Consider the following 19,021-nt stretch of genomic DNA (forward strand, 5'->3'; position numbering starts at 1 on the left):
AAAATTCCTTTCTGTCATTGCTTGGGTAACTGAAGTACAATATTGGGCTCCAAATGGCATAGAGCCCAGTGAGTTATCAGTATGCTGTACCTCTTTTTCTCTAGGCATCAATGTTGTTACTTATTCATCTGGGGTAGTAAGATGCAAACAGGATGCAGATGGAGGGAAAGCCTCAAGTGCCAATTTCTTTTCCCTGTTGTACATAGAATTCTCTCTTCTCTCTTTTCATAAAAGTGTCTTCTAAAATTTATCTCCAGGAGAGCTTTTCTTACTGCTGGGTGGTGGAGTAATATATTGAAAAGTAGAGTGTTGAGGTTCAGGATGTGAAAACAGGAGCAATGGGTTGGAATCTCCACTTTTCCCTGTGTGATATTAGGTAAGTCACTTTACTTCTCCAGGTCTCAGGTTCTGTAAAAGAAGGAAAATGAATTGGGGTTGACTTGGATCATTTCTGAGACTCTGTGAAGCTCTAATTTCTATAAACTTAAAATAAATGGATTTATTCTGTTGGACACTCAGAATAAGGGACTTGACATGAATGAAGTATTTACTTGATTAAAGTTTGGCTTTCCAAAGACCAACTAAAATAAAGAAAAATTCTACGTACTTTCTAATCTTCTTTTGCCAAGAAACACCTGTAGACCCAGGGCAGCATGTGTTTCTTCATAGGAAGCTGGGTGTTTTCAGACAGGCCCCCAGGGTAGACTCCTCCCATTTATGCTATTCAGATTTATATTATATCTATCAGTGTACCTTTAGAAGTTGTTTGAGGTCACCATGTTCTCCGTCAAACTTGTGTGCACCCCAGAAACACAACATGCTTATACTTTCATGTTAACAAATAAACTGATCAGGGAGTAACCAACTTGTTCCTTCTTTCATTAATGCTTGACTCTTACCTAAGAGCACCTGGGAAACACATCATTAGTCCTTGCAGTAGAATGAACTGCTTCCTTCAGAGATCTTTCAACTCCAAAGTCTTTCTCCCAAACTATGTTGGCCAGGAACAGACTGTTACTACATAGAGCTGTTACTTGAACTGAAAAACAGAAATAGTAAAATATGCATAATCAAATTTCAGAACCATTAAGTAAAATGAACTCATAGCAAATAAGCATAATGAAGCAAAATGAATCTATAAGTGGCCATGTCCAAAAATGAATGTCTGTAGCGTGTGTCCATTGCTTCTTTGTGGTTAAATATACCTCATCATAGGTTGTCTGGAGAGATTTAGTAGGATATTGCTTTGATCAAGTTTTTAAACTTTTAGAAGTTGTTTTTCTTTATAGTGTTAGTTCCTTGTATAAATTGTACTCCTAGCTCTAACCCATTAATTCTGTCCTATTTAGATAATTAGTACTAATTAGAAAATTAGTATTGTCTAATATTCTATGAAATACTCTTTCACATTTTGGGGTGCAATAATATTCTTTTACATTTATATAGCACACTTTGTTGAACTGTTTTCTCAATTGTCTAAGAGAAAACATAATGGACATTTTAGATTTTATTTTTTTCCTTTCTCTCCCCCCCTGCCTTTTAATCTTCTGTTAAATATTTTTTAAAAACTGTGACTATTCCCTCCAGTTATTATCCTCTGTTTTTGCTCCTTTACCCCATCCCTGCCTATTTCCCTGTTGAGTTTGATGTCCTTTTAAGTAAAACTATTTGTGCATGTGTTCAAGCCTACTTTATCTACATTTTAGATAAGAGATTCATCTGATGCCTATTTCTCTCTTCCTTCATATCTTTGTTATACAAATTATGAGAAATATCAAGTTCTTTCCAGGTTTTCTCTTTTCTACACAAATATAGATTCCTTGTTTCTCTAGTAGCACATTCTTGCTATTCTCTTTCTTTTCTTTACCCTTTTAAAACCCTTATCATACAATCAATTCACACCAGGAACTCAGTTTTTCTTAGGTAAGGACCTCAACATGCTTTAAAGATAAGAGTTTGGGCAGATATTTATTTTTCCTCCTCCATTAGATTGTTAGCCCTCTACCATTTTGAAATTCTTTCCAATTGCTTAAATCAATTTTCCTTCCTAAGTTTCTTTGGGCTTCTTTGTTTGTTTTTCAAAATTCATTTTTTTGGATAACTTATTGGACAGCTTAGATTCCATCTTTAATTTCTAGTTTCAGAATAGTCTTTTTTTTAAATGTAAATGTAATAGCTAAGTTTCAACATACATTTGCACAAACACACACATATATCTAATTTAAAATAGCATGTCAGGGTCCAGCCAGGGCCAGCCAGGTGGAGGAACAGAGAGGCCAACTGAGACCTGAAGCAGGTGCATGTGGAGCAAGTGCCCTGGCTTGGGCTGCCAACCTCCCAGTCAGGAGCCATTTGCGGTCCTCCTCCCACCCTGCTCGACCCACCGGACACTTTGGGGAGGGTGTCTAGGCAGTCTTCCTTGCTGCTGCTACTGCTACTGCCCCTGACCCAGGCCCCAGTCTGAGCACAGATGCTACGGGAAACAGTTTCTGGATCCAAGGCAGGAATGGACCCCTTCTTCTCAGTCATCAGAGGAAAGTGACCCCTTTCAGAATCCCATTGTAAAAGCACAGCCCAGGAGAGGCCAGAATTGTCCAGGACAGATGTCATAGCAACCACTGCCAGAACCTGGGGAAGAAACATGAAGCACTGATCCCTACCAAGGAAAGACTTTCAAGCAGGTCAACAGATCTGTGCAGCCAGCTCCAATGCTGCAAGACTGAGGGAACTCTGATCGACCTGAGCGAAGGCTTCTCAGAGACAAGCTTTAATGATGTTAAAGTTCCTTCCCCTAGTGCTTTGCTTGTGGACAATCCCACACCTTTTGGGAAGGTGAAAGAAATGATAGCAGTCAAAGACTACTGCCCCACCAATTTTATCATGCTGAAGTTCTCCAAAGGGGACCACTTGTATGTGTTGAGTACATCCAATAGAGAGTGATGTATGAACACAACATCACAGAGATGGGCTTTAGCCCTTCCTCTTATGTGAAGACTGTCAACTATTTCAATTCAATATTAAGTGACAGTGGCATGATTGACAATTTTCTGGACAGTCCCCATGGAATAGTAAAGGAATTGGAATTTCTTGGAGGAGGGTGGACAGATGAGAAGAGAGGTTTGAATAAAACCCACAATAATAATCCTTTCTGGCCTGGGCTGCAAAAAAACCCATTTCTGAATGGAAATGTGCCCATAATGCCTAGGCTAGAGGAGGTAGCTCCTAAAACAGCAATGGATTTGCTGTTCTTTGACACAGAGGCACTTCCATCTTTTACCACAACCAATTCTGCAGCAACCTTTAACACTGGCAATATTTTTGACTAGATGCCAAACACCAATAGATTCTCCATTGCCAAGCAACCTGTCAAGAGAGATAACCCCTTTAATAGAAGTAAGCACTGGTACAATTTATCTGAATTATCTGTCCTCCAAGCCAAATCAGAAGCCCTTTCATGATCCAACTTTTTCACAGGGTTAAAATCTCCAACCCTTGAACAATTTCAGAGCTGAGAGAACTTTAGAACTGTTTGGTTAAACCACAGGAAGCTGACCCATGCCTGTCATGATTTAGATGTGCTTGGTCAAAATCCTGGCTGAAGTCAGACTCAATCTGGGGAGACAAATATTGTATGCGAGCTGGATAAGTCAGGTGGAGTCGACCAGCTCCCAGAAATGAATATCACCATCCACAATCCTGAGGATCATGTGGTTTCTGGGGAAATGCAAGAGATTTCTATGAAAGTACTCTTAGACCCACCCGGGAGCTCAACAGTGACAATCTTGGAGGTGAAACTGAGCAACATGGAAGTGAAGTTGTTCATCATTTTGGAAATGAAAGGTTCAGAGGAGGTACAACAGAACTTATTCAGTAAAAGCAGTGGCCTTACAATGTTTTCACAGTGACATGAAGGAAGGGTGCCCTGGGGTCACTAATATACAACTATGGAGACATATCTAAGTTCACCTGGAAAACTTGGAACTTTGTATGTACATAGCTATTGTGGCCCATGGACAAAACATTTTCCACCCTTCTACTGTTTGGTACTTCATCTATATAACAATCACAGTAGGAGTGTAAGGCTTCAACACATCCATCCTTATTTCAAGACAGTGGTCACAATCTTTGGGCATGAGTGTGTGCCCAAGATCCTACTGGTAAGTGAGGTCATGTGGTAGGTCCATTGTACTTCACCAATGGCTTTACAACTTTGGGGAAAACATCAGTTCATTTTCTCTAGGCCCCAGGACCTCAAACTTTACAAATGTTCTCCAATATGACCAGTTATGAAGTCAGAGTCAGGGAACAAGCCAAAATCATCAGGGAGTTCCAGATAATACTAGGCAAAGTAAGGTGCTTGATCTTTCCCATCATGTCCCATGACCCCAATGACCTTTCAGGTCGAGATGAGGATTTTGGTGAAGGAAGACCAGGAGGCCAATATCACCCAGTTCTATATTCAGACCCCTCAACCCCCACCTTCCCCTTAAGAGTATGATCAAGCCTTACAGACCTTGGAGATTCCTCAAGAAGAATGAGATTAGAAAGAGTATCTTATTTTCTCTGGTTGCAACCACCAAGTACTCAACTTTTCAGGAGTGTCCAGTGGTCATTCTCAAATTTGGAAAATTGCTTAAGACAGTTGTGAGACAGAATAAACTTAATTATTTGCTGCACTACAAGAAAGGAGATGTCATAGACCTGCTTAGTGAGGAGAAGATCAAATTGAAAAGCCAGATGTGGACAAAGGAATGGTATATTGGTATATTACCATGGACTTGTGCACACAAAGAATGTATTGGTTGTTGGGAAAATTAGACCATGCTATTTTTCTGGTCCTATCCTCAGAATCAGTGAATTTCTGGAACAAATTCTGAGACCCTGCAAGTTTATGACATCTCTATGCCTCCATAAGGACCTTTCTAATGGGGAACATTAGTAGCTGGCAGTTATTCATAAATGCTTTGGGCTTTGTGAATCTACCATTCACATTCTTTTGTTGGGCAGAATTGGACAGTGAGCCTGAACCACTGATGAGATGGGGAAGTTGTGTACATTTTTCCTGATGTATAAAGACTTTTTTTTAAAAAAAAAGAAGCTAAAGACTCTTAAGTTAAGGGAGTGACTTACCTGTGTCAGAGAGTGGAAAAGTAGAAGAGTGTGATACAGGGCAGGAAGAGAGGAAGTAATACTGAATTTTCAAGTCTTTGTAATAGTTAGGAGACTCTTCCCATGTTTCAACTTGAAAGAGTAAGTAATTTCTTATGCTACAGTGAATAATGATATGAATTCACAGTCAATCAATCAATATTTATATGCCTACTATATGCCAGGTACTATAATAAGGTAATTCCAAGAAAGGAACTATCCATCTCAGTTAAAATAAGGAAAGAAAGCAGTGGTGCTTTAAAATCACTGAAAGGTGGTAACTCCCTGCTGAGGAGTACTGAGGTAGTTATTTGTCAACTTTTCATGAAAAATATATACTAGCTGTCTGTCCTCCTTTTAGCATCTATGTCAGATGTAACAAAGGATTTTAAGATTTATTATGTTTCTCTTTCTGCCTGGCTTTTTTATGGTCCTTGACAATCATATTGCTTACTCAACTGTAACAATGAAATCTCCCCTTTCACTTTTAAGTCATTGTTACTGCACAGATTTGGGTAGATTTTGCAATTTTAGAAGTTCACACTACTCTCCTTTTCATTATACTTATAATGCTATTGAATGACCCTGAATTATTCAGGTAAAATGTGGAGGGGCACAAAGATAACATATTAATAGTGCTATAAGGTTGTAATCTTCTTAAAATTGGACATTCTGTATAGAACAATACAGAGGTTCCACTTATTTATTTCAATACACCAAGGATCTTTGATTTTATTGGCATCAGTACTCCATTTGACTATGTAGACTGCAGCCCATCTATGACTAAGTAGATAATTAGACCAGGGTTAGAACTCATATGACCTATAATCTACACCCTCCCCCCCATATTTTATAGATTAGGAAAATGAAGCCCAAAGAAGTTTTAATATGGTTATATATATATATATATATATATATATATATATATATATATATATATATATGTATACACACACACACACACACACACACACACACATATATATGTAGCAGGAATAGAACAAGTATTTGAACCAAGCTCTATAATGATTTTCTGAAAAATGAATCCAGAAAAAAAATGCTTTTACAAAATGATCAAGTATTGGTAGATTTTGCTATCTTCCTTTATAGTTGTTATTAAGGCATGGTATCCCTTTTGAACACTTGTCTTATCCCAAAATTATTTTGGAAATTTGAACAACTTCTTCTTAGTTTATTCCCATAATTAATTTGTGCCCATTCTCATAAAGGCACCCATTAATTGTTCAAAAGTGTTGATAATGAATTTCTGCCACTTAGTTTAAATTGATTGAATTACCTGATCTATATTCTAGGTAATCATTAATTGGATGGTGAAAGGGCATTATTATAAGAGCATGCTAAGAGGGAATCTTTATCCTAGAACTAAGGGTTCTCACTGGTCACTGTTAAGTGGAAAAAGCATGTAGCTTCTTTCAAGGGTCTCTCTTTAGTTTAGAGTGGTTTGCTAGATAAGAGTCCCATATGAAGTCATATGAAGATGCCTAATAGGAAAAAAATTGTAGGTCATTAGCCATGTAGGAAGGGAAATAAAGAGACATATGAAAAAGCATATTTTAGTGACCATTTCTCATAAAGAAAAATTAATGGGGGGTGGAGCCAAGATGCCAGCATGAAGGCAGGAATTCCTGGAAACTCATTCAAATCATGACTGTAGCCAAAATTTAGAGGAACAGAACCCACAGGAAGACTGAGTGATACAATTTCCCAGTTCAAGATAACTTAGAAGTTCCACAGGAACGGTCTGTTTCACCAGGCCGGGACGAGGGGCGGGAAATGTTGGAAAAAGCCACAGTACAGCACAGCTGGGCCAGGCACCTGGGTCCATGGCAGAGGGGGCAGTTTCCAGACCTCTTGACTCAGGGATCATAGGGACAGCTGGAAGGGGTGGTCAGAGAACTCTGCTACACCAGAGTGAGTGCAGAGCAGGGCTCCAGCCTCAGAGCAGCCCTGTGTTGAGAACCTGCCCTGGGAGTTGGCAGAGCCATCCAGCATGTCCAGAGCTCTCAGCCCATAGAGAGTAAGGGTATTAGGGAAGACTGCTCTTCCTTTCAGGAAGTTTTTTCTTTTGGGATCTCTTTCAGGAGGTGATCAGTGAATGCTGTCAATTTCTGTTTTATCCAGACTCTCTGCTCTTCCTGGGGTAAGACTCAGCTATTTACTCACACTCTGTTCCAGGTTACAGTCTGGGTCCCCACAAAACCACAATAACAGAGCAGGGACCATCCTCACAGCACCAGAGCAGAGGGGAGAATCTGAACACATGCAAGAGAGTAGTCAGAGCCTCTCATAAGACCTTGGAGGAATTGAGGTCTCTGTGGGTTGTCCCAACCCACCCCCCCCATAACCTTGGAAGTGTGGTATATCAGTCACATAGTGAGGAAATGAGCAAACAGAAAAAGAGGAATTTGACCAAAGAAAATTACTTTGGCCCCATAGAAGATCAGAATACATACTCAGATGATGACAAAATTGAAACTTCTGTATCCAATTCCTCCAAGAGAAATAGAAAATGGGCTCAGGCTATGGATGAGCTCAAAAAAGATTTTTTAAAGCAATTAAGGGAGGTAAAAGAAAAATTGGAAGGAGAAATGAGAGCACTGCAGATAAATCATGAGAACCAAGTCAGCAACTTGGTGAAAGAAATACAGAAATATACTGAAGAAAATAAAATATTAAAAACCAGTTTAGGCCAAATGGAAAAAGTAACACAAAAAGCAAATGAGAAGAAGAATATCTTAAAAAGCAGAACTGGCCAACTGGAAAAAGAGAGATAAAAAAGCTCTCTGAAGAAAATAACTCCTTCAAATGAAGAATGGAACTAAAGGAAGCTGATGATTTTGTGAGAGCTCAGGAAGAAATAAAACTATACAAAAAAAAAACCCCAAATTAGAAAAATATGTGAAATATTTCATTGGAAAAACAACTGACCTCGAAAATAGATCCAGAAGAGAAAATTTTAAAATTATTGCCTACCTGAAAGTCATGACCAAGAAAAAATTTAGACTTCATTTTTCAAGGAAATAATATAGCAAAATTGCCCTGAGATTCTAGAAGCATAGGATAAAATAGAAATTGAAGGAATTCACTGATCACCTCCTGAAAGAGATTCCAAAAGAAAAAACTTCCAGAACTATTATAGCCAAATTCCCAAACTCCCAAGTCAAAGAAGAAATATTAAAAGCTGCCAGAAATAAGCAATTCAACTACTGTGACTCTATAGTTAGGATTATACAAGATTTAGAAATATCTACATTAAGGGCTTGTAGGGCTTGGAATATGATATTCTGGAAGGCAAAAGATCTTGGTTTATAATTGATAATCAACTACTCAGCAAAACTGAACATCTTCTTTCAGAAGAAAAGCTAAATTTCAATGAAACAGGGGACTTTCAAACTTTCCTATTGAAACAATCAGAGCTAAACAGAAAGTTTGATCTCCAAGTACAGGATTTGGGGGAATCATAGAGGGAGTGTATGATAAGGATTAATTAGGAACTTAATAATGTTGAACTGTTTATATTCCTGCATGAGAAGATACTGATAACTCAGTATGAACTTTCTTATTCATAAGAGCAGTTAAAAGGAGCACATATAGACAAGGCATAAGAAGGAGCTGAATATAATGGTGTAATATAGTAAAAAGATGGAATTAATGGGTGATAAGGGAAAGTACTTGGAGGAAGAGAATGGAGAGGAAGATGGGGCTAAGATATTTCATATGAGTCAAGAAAAAGCTTTTACAATGGAGTGGAATGGGGAAAGGCAAGGGGAAACGAATGAGCCTTCATTCTCATCAGAAATGGCTCAGAGAGGAAATAACATACACACTTAATAGGCTATAGAAATCTATCATAACCTAGAGAAAAAGAGGAAAGGGATGGGATAAGGGGAAATGGGGGGAGGTAAGGAGGGAATAGGTCATAGAAGAGAAGGAAGATTGTGGGAGAAGGTACTCAGATACAACACACTTTTTTAGACATACATGGTTTAATCTTTGAGATAAACATATCCCACTGACAGGATCAACCAGGTCAAAAGGAGATCAGAAGAAAGAAGAAAGCAGGAATAAGAAGAAGCATGTGATCCATTTAGCAATGATAACAAAACTAAACCCCTTAATAATGGTCAGATCTTTCCAGGACACTGATTTATTTTTACAGTCTTTCTTTAAAGGAAAGATGGATGCATGTGTTATATATACTTGTATGACTGGGATAATGGAGAAGATACAAAGTTATTGGAAATATCAACATGGCAGTACAGTATTGGTCATTAGCTAGGAGAATACAATACTAGGGAATATGAGACAGATAATGCTCTGATGATTCTCTAACTCTAGGGGAAGACTTAAAGACAATATTTCCCTTCAGAGGCTATTTCTACATAGATCACAGGACATGGAAAATTGAGCAATTAGTGATCTTGTATTAATGTAGCTAGTATAAAGGGGAACACTGCCACCCACAAGCATGTTTGATTTACATTGGCACTAAGGAGTTTTCTGGAATAGCTACTAGGCATAATATCTGGCTCTGCTACTGGAAGGCCCTCTAAGCCTTGAACTACCAGTTTGAGTAACTGAACAAGCTTGAACAGGGACTTAGTCTTTCATACTTGAAAGCTAATTCTTTTTACACATGTACAAACTGGTTCTGTTGAGGCCAAACTGCTTCCAACTTTCTTTTTAGTGTCTCAGCTCTGATTTCTGTTTAGGCAATGAGTAACTATGATAACTCATCAAGATTTCATGGCTATGGTTTTGATTGAGATTCGATTCTTTTTCCCATCTTTGAATAACCCCCAAAAGATTCAACAGTAGAGAGAGCTGGATTGGAATTTAGAAAGTCTTGAGTTGAAATTCTCAGACACTTAATAATGGTGTAACTGGCAGTCACTTATTTTTTCTCAGCCTCAGTTTCCTCATCTGCAAAAGTGGGAAAATAATGGCTATTACCTTATAGAGTTGTTGGGAAAACCATGTAAAATAACAAATGTATGTTCAGTCCAGTCAATTTTTAGTCATGTCTAATTCTTTTTGCAGTATTCTTGGCAAAGATACTCAAATGGTTTGCCATTTTCTTCTCCAGTTTCACTTTACAGATGAGGAAATTAAGGCAAGCAGGGTTAAGTGACTTACTTAGAATTACATAATTAGTATGTGTCTGAGGCTAGGTTTGAACTCCAGTCTTTCTGACTCCAGGCTTGGCACTCTATCCACTATGCCACCTTGCTCTTTGCAAAGCTTAAAAACAATATGAATACTAGTTAATTTTAGACAGTAACTTTAGAATACATTTTATGTAAACGGAAGTGAGTTATTTTAGTGCAGGACTAGAAGTCTAGAAAGCAGGGCTGTTCCAGCATTGAGTTCGAAATTTTTAAATAAATTTCTTTATTGATTTCTCATATTCCACTCTTTTCAGTAAAGTATGGTGACTGACTGCTCAAAAGTTCCCCAATTGTGCTGTACCTTATTAAGACAAGAAGCAGACAATTCATTCTATACTGTCAATTTTTTTATGGCCTAGGAAAAATGTAGAAATGTAGAAAATGTAGAAAAATTCAGAGGAACACAAAAACTTGTTCAAGTAGAAGTAAATAACATGTGAAAGGGAATTAGAATGGAGGGGAAGTTCCTCTGGGAACTTAGGTGGGAGACAAAGTATGGAGAGTAAGGAGTCAAGAATGTAATGAGAATAGCTTAGCATTGCAGAAAATGGTGGTCTGAGACAAGAATTCACTAATCCAAAGGGGTGTTATAGAAGAAGCATCTCCGAAGTGAAGAAGGGTGCAAGTTTGGAACTGAATTAGGAGAAGAATTAGTAGTGCAAAATGGCAGATTCTTAATATCATTAGTGTCTTACTGTGTTTCCCCTTTTTGCCTTTTTCTTCATTCTATTTCCTAAGCACTCTTTTATAGTTTTCTTAATTTTCCTGGAGCTTAATTTTTATTATACTTGCTTAATGATATGTTCCTCTTTGAACCTCTCTGTGAAGCACTATATATAGGGTAGTATTAAGTATAATACATGGGGAAGATGTCTAATCTAATCTACTCTACCCAAAAGTAGCATGCATTCATTTTCACAAGTAAACGAGAATAAAGATGTGATCTTTCATCTATATGTCCTTCAGAGGAAAGAGATTAAGATCTAGTTTCCCAAGTTATGTTACATTCTGATGGGAGTATATTAATAGAATTTGCCCAGAAATTGCAGTTGAGAATTTTTCTCTATCTCCTACTGTGGGAATGCTAGAGACATGATAAGGGAAATTTGGGGAAAAATGAATTGTACCCTTTTGGTTTAGATTTCATTTCCTAAAATACATTTTATTCAAAGAAACTTGGGATTTTAGAATAGTATTTGGGGCTAATCTGGAATCACTTTTTATTAGACTGTGAGCTCCTTGAGAGAAGGGATTTTTTTCTTTTTTTTTCAGAAATATTTAATTTATTTTGAGTTTTACAATTTTTCCCCCAATCTTGCTTCCCTCCCCCCACCCTCCACAGAAGGCATTCTGTTAATCTTTACATTGTTTCCATGGTATACATTGAGCTAAGCTGAATGTGATGAGAGAGAAATCATATCCTTAAGGAAGAAAAATAAAGTATAAGAGATAATAAAAATTACCTAATAAGATAACAGTTTTGTCCCTGATTGTTGCACTGATGGAATGAGCAAATTCCATCAAGGGTGATCATCACCCCCATTTTGCTGTTAGGGTGTACAATGTTTTTCTAGTTCTGCTCAATTCACTCAGCATCAGTTCATGCAAATCCTTCCAGGCTTCCCTGAATTCCCATCCCTCCTGGTTTTCCAATAGAACAATAGTGTTCTATGAAATCCATATACCACAGTTTGTTAAACCATTCCCCCATTGAAGGACATTCACTTAATTTCCAATTCTTTGCCACCACAAACAGGGTTGCTATGAATATTTTTGTAGAAGTGATGTTTTTTACCCCTTTTCATCATCTCTTCAGGGTATAGACCCAGTAGTGGTATTGCTAGATCAAAGGGTATGTATGTTTTTGTTGCCCTCTGGGCATAATTCCAAATTGGAGAGCAGGAATTTTTTAAAAATCTTTGCATTCTCAGTGCTTAGCACATAGTAGATACTAATAAATGTTGGTCAACTGACTGACCTTTGGGTTTTTGTTTTTATGTCATGGGATAAAAGTTTACTTTCTTAGCTATTTTTTGGCAAGGAATATACAATTATTTGACAAATTTGGGAGGCACATTAATTTATTCAAGCATTTAATGCCTAAAACAGTGTAGTTTATGTGATACTTTAGTCAAATGTCCTAAAAAAGGTTCAATTTTTGACTTTCTCATTTACTTTCTTTATGGCCTTGGAAAAACAAATTCACTTTTCAAGACCTCAGGTTCCTTAGTTGTAAAACAAAGTGACTGCATTAGATTTAGAAAAGTTCTTTTTCAGATTCAAATCTTAGTTCCAATGAGTTTCCTGAATCACAAAGAAGTTAATTGACTTGTCCAGGGTTACTGCTTGCAAAATGTTGAAGGTGAGATTTCTTTACTACAATCTTGGTATTCTAACCACCATATCTTGGTGCCATGATTTCAGGACTTGAATTATAGGGGTGGTGAAAAGGTGGTAAACAGAAGCCATTGAGAAATCATTGTGCATTGTAGGTGGTTGCCATGGTCATAATTGTTTAAGGCAGACATACCCTGTGGGAAAGTACAGATACTTCTGTCATGGAATCTGAAAATCTTCTGACACTGAAGTCAATTCCAATGTCCAAATTATGGTGCAGCACGCTATTAGCCATGTACAACTAAATATTGTAAATAGCTTTTACCAGTGTTTAAGGAAAACATGTAGTTTCTAACTTTGGCATGATTGCACTTTACTTTTTCTCACATTTATAAGTTACTAGGAAAAAGTATAGAAAAACTATTTCCTTTTTAAATTTTTTTGTAAAGGTAGGCACCCTCAAGGAGAAAATAACAAAATTAAGTTAACACAGGGCGCACAGTGCACCTCATGTTCCCTTTACTTCCTTAGAACAGAAAGAAAAACTACAGCCCTTTGGGTTTTCACTAATGGTAGACATAGAATACATCTTGACCTAAAGGGTCAATAGATATTAATGAAAGTTACCAAGAAATAGAAGATACACAATAGCTTTGATAACATAAAAAGACCTCAGAGGATGGTCTCAAAAGATTGGTGAAATAATCACATTAAATTGTAAACTGAGCAAACTTTAGCCTTTAAACAGGCTAATCATATCTGTTCTACAATACCAAGCTACTTCCTCTAAGCCTGTCTTTCCTAAATATCTCTCTGCCAGTAGTTCCTTAAATCACTACAATATTTTCTCCTTGGATTTAAGGTATCCTTATCTGGCCTGTAAGGAAGGAATTACATGAGAAACTTGATTCAGAAACAGGTATATGATCTAGTAAATAAATTCTAGAATTGCCCGAGGCACTATTGTTGTTCAGTCATTTTTCATTTGTTCTACTTTTGTGACCTCACTAGGGATTTTTTTGGTAGAGATACATGATGATTTTTTAAAAGGCTTGAAATATTTTCAAGTGTTGGAGAAGCCAATGATTAAGATGAGATGAAGACAAGAAAAAAAAATGATCAAGGGGCAAATTTCTGGAATATATTATAACTTTACTATGTTAAAGTTGATAAATTTTGAAGACTTTTATAAACTGAAGAAGAATGAAATGAGCAGAACCAAGAGAACAATTTATGCAATAACAACATTTCAATCACAACTTGGAAAGTCAAAAGGATCAATAAAATGATCATTTAGGATTCCAGAAAGTTCATGCTGAAATGTGATATCTGTCACAGAGTTGTGGCAGACCTAGAGAAAATAATGAGATATTTTTGCATATTTGTTTTGGGTTGATTTGTTTTCTTGACTAGTAGATTTTTTTAACAAGAAATTTGGTTTTCATTTTTTTTTAATGGGACAGAGGTAGGAGGGCATGAAAAAAATTCTGTTAATTTAAAAATAGAAATATGGGATGAAAGTGGGAATGATTAGTAAATGTTTGTAAGGTAAAAACAAAACAGGATAATTTTTTTAAATAGTGAATAGTGAAGCACAAGTATAGTGTCTTGTTCTGTCTGGGAGAAGGGCCATTTCTTCATTAGAGTCTGTAGTTAAGGAGAAAAAAAAGAAGTGCTGAAGAAAAATAACTTGCTATGAAGGCCTCTCTTTTTTTTCAGCAAAATAGGTGAAGTATTCTGCTAAGATCAAGGTGTTCTTCCAAGAGCAAGAGGAATGAGGTGATGTTGAGGTTTTAGGAGAAAGACAAAGTCTTGGAATCATCTCCTTAGAGTTTGTGAAAAGTAGTTAATTAAGGATGAAAGATTTCCATGAACTAGGGAGGACCAAATTGAGATTAGATAACATAAACTTATAATGAATCCAGTAGGCACAGTGCTGTAACTTTCTCTAGCAGTTTTAAGTGGTATTAAAGTAGGAATAGAGGAAGTTTAGGGTTTGATCAGGTATGATTGACTTTAGAAAAGAGGAATACCAAGGATGCTTTGCAAACCTTGAAGGCTAAAATGGAACTAATGATAACTTTTCCTTCTTAAAAAAAGGCAGAATGCAGACACTTCTTTTCCCAGGGCCTGCTTTCTTATCTATTTCAGAATGAGAAGTCTTGTCACTGGTCTCTGATGACTCTGGATGGAAAGAGTGGGACTGATGACTTTGCTCAGTTCTGCCTCATATTTTTCTCTTGCAAATAAAGACATCCATCCTACTGATAGCATTGGTCCTCTTTGAGAATGAAGGATAAATAACAGGACCAAATAAAATGAGAGGGTAACACTAAACAACTTATGATGTGTCTTTCATGAAGTTAATATATACTAATTGAGGAGCTAAAGAACAAAAATTCACTGGATCAGGGTAATATCCATTTAATCATAAATGACCAAATTTCTGTTTCCCAGTTCTTTGTCCTATATTCCTAGAGATCTCATGCAGACTAGGAAGATCTTAGTGATTCTTGTTGCCTTTGATTAGCCAGTACATCTTTGGAACTGCTGGTAGAAGGAAATGAAACAGATGTTCCTGTTTTTTCTCTTGCCTGCCAGTCATTTTCTCTAACTTCAAAAGCCTTCCTGTGCCCTAATTATTTAATATTTGGCAGAAAACACGGGAAATCAGGCCAGATCCTCAACTTGTGTCCAAATAGTGTCCCAGGAATAATTATGGATCAGGTGATCATAGATTCAGAATTATAAGGACCATCAGAGGGCCTTCTCATTTCACAGATGAAATAACAGAAGTCAAGAGTGGTTAAGTAACCTGCCCAGGTACTTAGATAATTCAGTTATTGTTGTTATTGTCTGTCCTTCATTCTCAAAGAAGATCATGACATAAGGAATGTGAAGCCAGACATGCAAATTAATTGAATTTAAGTGAAGGAGGGTTGTGCAAAGACATCAGCTTCACTTTCTCCTCCAGAGCCACCAGGATCCAATGGTCAGATGAGGTTGAGAATGACTTGTGATGGTCCTGAATGTAGTGAGAGACCTTGGCCTTTTAAAGTTAACAATTTGCCTGAGGCAGTGCCCATCAGTGGTTAGATTTGATTCAAAAAGTGAAGCAAAAATGCCCTCTTTTACTTAGTAAAAAAAAAATCTGTTAGGGGGAAGACCCTTAGGGTTTCTGCTCAAAACAGAGACAATTGATTTTTAACATTCACTCTGTATCAATCAGAGCCCAAATAATGACTTGGCCTAGATCCTAGTGTTGGCCAATCAACAAAAGTCAAAATGATTTGGGGCCTGTAAATACCTTGATGTTTTGCCAGGTTTCAACAAACAAAATTTACTTTCCTTTGGCCAGAGGACCAGCAGTTAAGGGTGGAAAGAAAGAAAGAAAGAAAGAAAGAAAGAAAGAAAGAAAGAAAGAAAGAAAGAAAGAAAGAAAGAAAGAAAGAAAGAAAGAAAAAGAAAAATAGGAAAGAAACAGAAAGAAACAAAGAAAGAAAGGAGTTGAGGTGTCCCATTGAGCTGTCCCAGTGGGGCAGCTCTTACTTCTCATATAGGTAGGTCATTGTTTGTCCTTAATTCTTTATTTTTTATTTTCCAAGGCAGTGGGGTTAAACGACTTGTCCGAGTTCATACAACTAGGTAATTATTAACTGTCTGAGGTCGGATTTGAACTTCAGTTCTCCTGACTCCAGGACTGGTGTTCTATCCACTGATCCACCTAGCTGCCCTCTGTCCTTTAGTCTTTTTTTTTTTTTAGGTTTTTGCAAGGCAAATGGGGTTAAGTGACTTGCCCAACACCACACAGCTAGGTAATTATTAAGTGTCTGAGACTGGATTTTGACTTCAGGGCCCGTGCTTTATCCACTGCACCACCTAGCTGTCCCTTAATTTTTCATTTTTAAAAACTAAAGCCCTAAAATTTTTAATTTTTAAATGTTTAAAATGTTTAATTTTTTAGTTTTTAAGAACTAAAAAAAATTTTTAAATTTTAGTTTAATATTTAAAACTTGGGGCGGCTAGGTGGCACAGTGGATAAAGCACCGGCCCTGGAGTCAGGAGTACCTGGGTTCAAATCCGGTCTCAGACACTTAATAATTACCTAGCTGTGTGGCCTTGGGCAAGCCACTTAACCCCGTTTACCTTACAAAAACCTAAAAACAAAACAAAACAAATATTTAAAACTCTTCACCATATGGCTACATCTACATTTTTTAATACATTGCTCTCCTTTACACATTCTAGACATATTAGTCTATTTGCTATTTCTAAACAGGATACTCCATTTCCCATCTCTGAGACACCACCTTCTTTTATATCTTGAATCCCTTTCCTGTCACCTTTTACTTCTTGTAATTCCTGGTTTCCTTTAAGACAACTCAAGCATTGTCTTCAGAATCAGACCTTTCTTGATATTCCTAGCTGCTGCTGCTGCTGTCTTTCCAAAGATGCTTTGTATTTCTTTACATGTGTTTTATATACACATAAATGAATCTGTGTGCATACATGAGTTTATCGCTTTGTGTATGCTTGGGTCTGTGTGTACTCAAAAATAGACACATAGAAAGATAGATAAATAGAATTTTTCCTTTTTTCTTATATCCAGGAAAGAAATATGTTAAAAATATTTCATGCATATATCCACCCACACAAATTCTCTCTTAAAATAGTAGCAGTCCATAAGTTCCTCTGGAGGGTGATGTTGAAGTTAGACTACTGTAACTGCATTTTTGAGAGGGAATGTTATCATGGAGTGTTACACTAGTAAGAATTTTTGAGTGACTAACCACATTTGGTAATTTAAAAAATTACTGATTGAGTAATTGCTTTCAATCTTGTACTCATAATTATTGCCTTACAGTTTTCCAATTCTTTTACAACTCTTGAAAATATTCTATTATCCTTCTTCTGACACAGTATCTACTCCTGAGTTAATGTGTTTTTATACATTGCCTCAACATACATATTAAACATGTCATCCTCTATTTTTCATGTACTCGTAATATAAAATTGCACTTAGAAAAACAATTTTAAACATATTATTAAGCTTTAAACAATACAGAATAAGTAATAGAATAAGTTATGTGCAGTTAATGTATTAAAAAAGTAAAATAAGCAAATTAATATAATTGATAATTAGAAATATTGTCTATTAATTACATTGCATTTATATTGACAGGAAATCACTTTTGGGCAGGAAAAATATTTTTCAAAAATGAAAAATCAGAATCCTCACATATAACAGAATTTTAAAGAACCATGACCCCTGTAAAGCACAATTTAGGTACAACAACTTTCCTTTCACTGACCATTTGATTCAAAAGTTAAAGGAGAATAAGCATATATTAAGTGCCTAGGATATAGCAGTCACTATACTAAATGTTTTACAAATATTGATCCTCACAACTTATAAAGGAAACAGAAGCAAACAGAGGTGAAGTGACTTTGACAGGATTACACAGCTATTAAGTGTTGGAGGTTAGATTTGAACTCAGGTCTTCCTGACTTCAACCTGATAAGAGGAAAAATAATGTATTAGATTATGCTTCAATAATATATCCAAGGGTAGTAATTTTGTATTTTTGGTTATATAATATATAATAAATAATTAATATAATATAATATAATTACATCTTAAATATTGCTCACATCCTGCCTTGAGCATCCTGCACACATAAACATATTCATTCTCACTTTGGCAAAAAGTGATATGTTCTGATATTTCCTCATAAATTATTGAAATAGAAGCATTTCTCAATTTATAAATCAACTCTGAGCCTCTATCTGAGTTTATTATGTATTTATTAAATAAACCACTGAAGCCTTTCCCCCCCAAAAATTATAAAACCTTTAATCTCCTAGGATGAAATAACAATCAGGTTACTGGTAATCTAATTTATTAATAGTATATCATTTTTTTCTTTCAAAAATAAGTTTGGTAAGACCTTTCTTTGATTCTTTAAAGTTTTTCTTTAGTTGTCACAGTTAAAATAGAAATATCAACTAATAAAAATATTAACTATCAGAAATACTTAAACTAGTGTCTTCACATATTCCTCATTCTAAAGGATGCAGTAATAGTATCCATAGTCCTAATGGGACTTAGTGAATGTGGTATGATATGTGCTTCAAATAAATCTATATATGTATACATATTTTTTCTTTTTCTATAATGTAAATTCCTGTAAATATTTTGAGATCAAACTTTTGCCTTTGCTTTTGTATTTCCATTAATTAGTACACAGTAAGTACTTAGGATTACTTGTTTTCTCCCTTGGTTGATTGAATCCTCAGCTTGTCCTGCTGGGTCATCACCAGTCATCTTGATTTTTGTCTTGCCACTG

The 19,021-nt window shown here is 36.3% G+C and overlaps 1 pseudogene; it reads left to right on the plus strand.

The window, feature by feature from the left end:
- The first annotated feature begins 338 nt into the window (after positions 1-338).
- Positions 339-19,021, plus strand: part of LOC141499267 (SH3 domain-binding protein 4 pseudogene) — a 40,587-nt pseudogene continuing 21,904 nt past the window's right edge.

Source organism: Macrotis lagotis, chromosome X, assembly GCF_037893015.1.
Source record: "Macrotis lagotis isolate mMagLag1 chromosome X, bilby.v1.9.chrom.fasta, whole genome shotgun sequence".
In the NCBI taxonomy this organism is placed as follows: domain Eukaryota; kingdom Metazoa; phylum Chordata; class Mammalia; order Peramelemorphia; family Peramelidae; genus Macrotis; species Macrotis lagotis.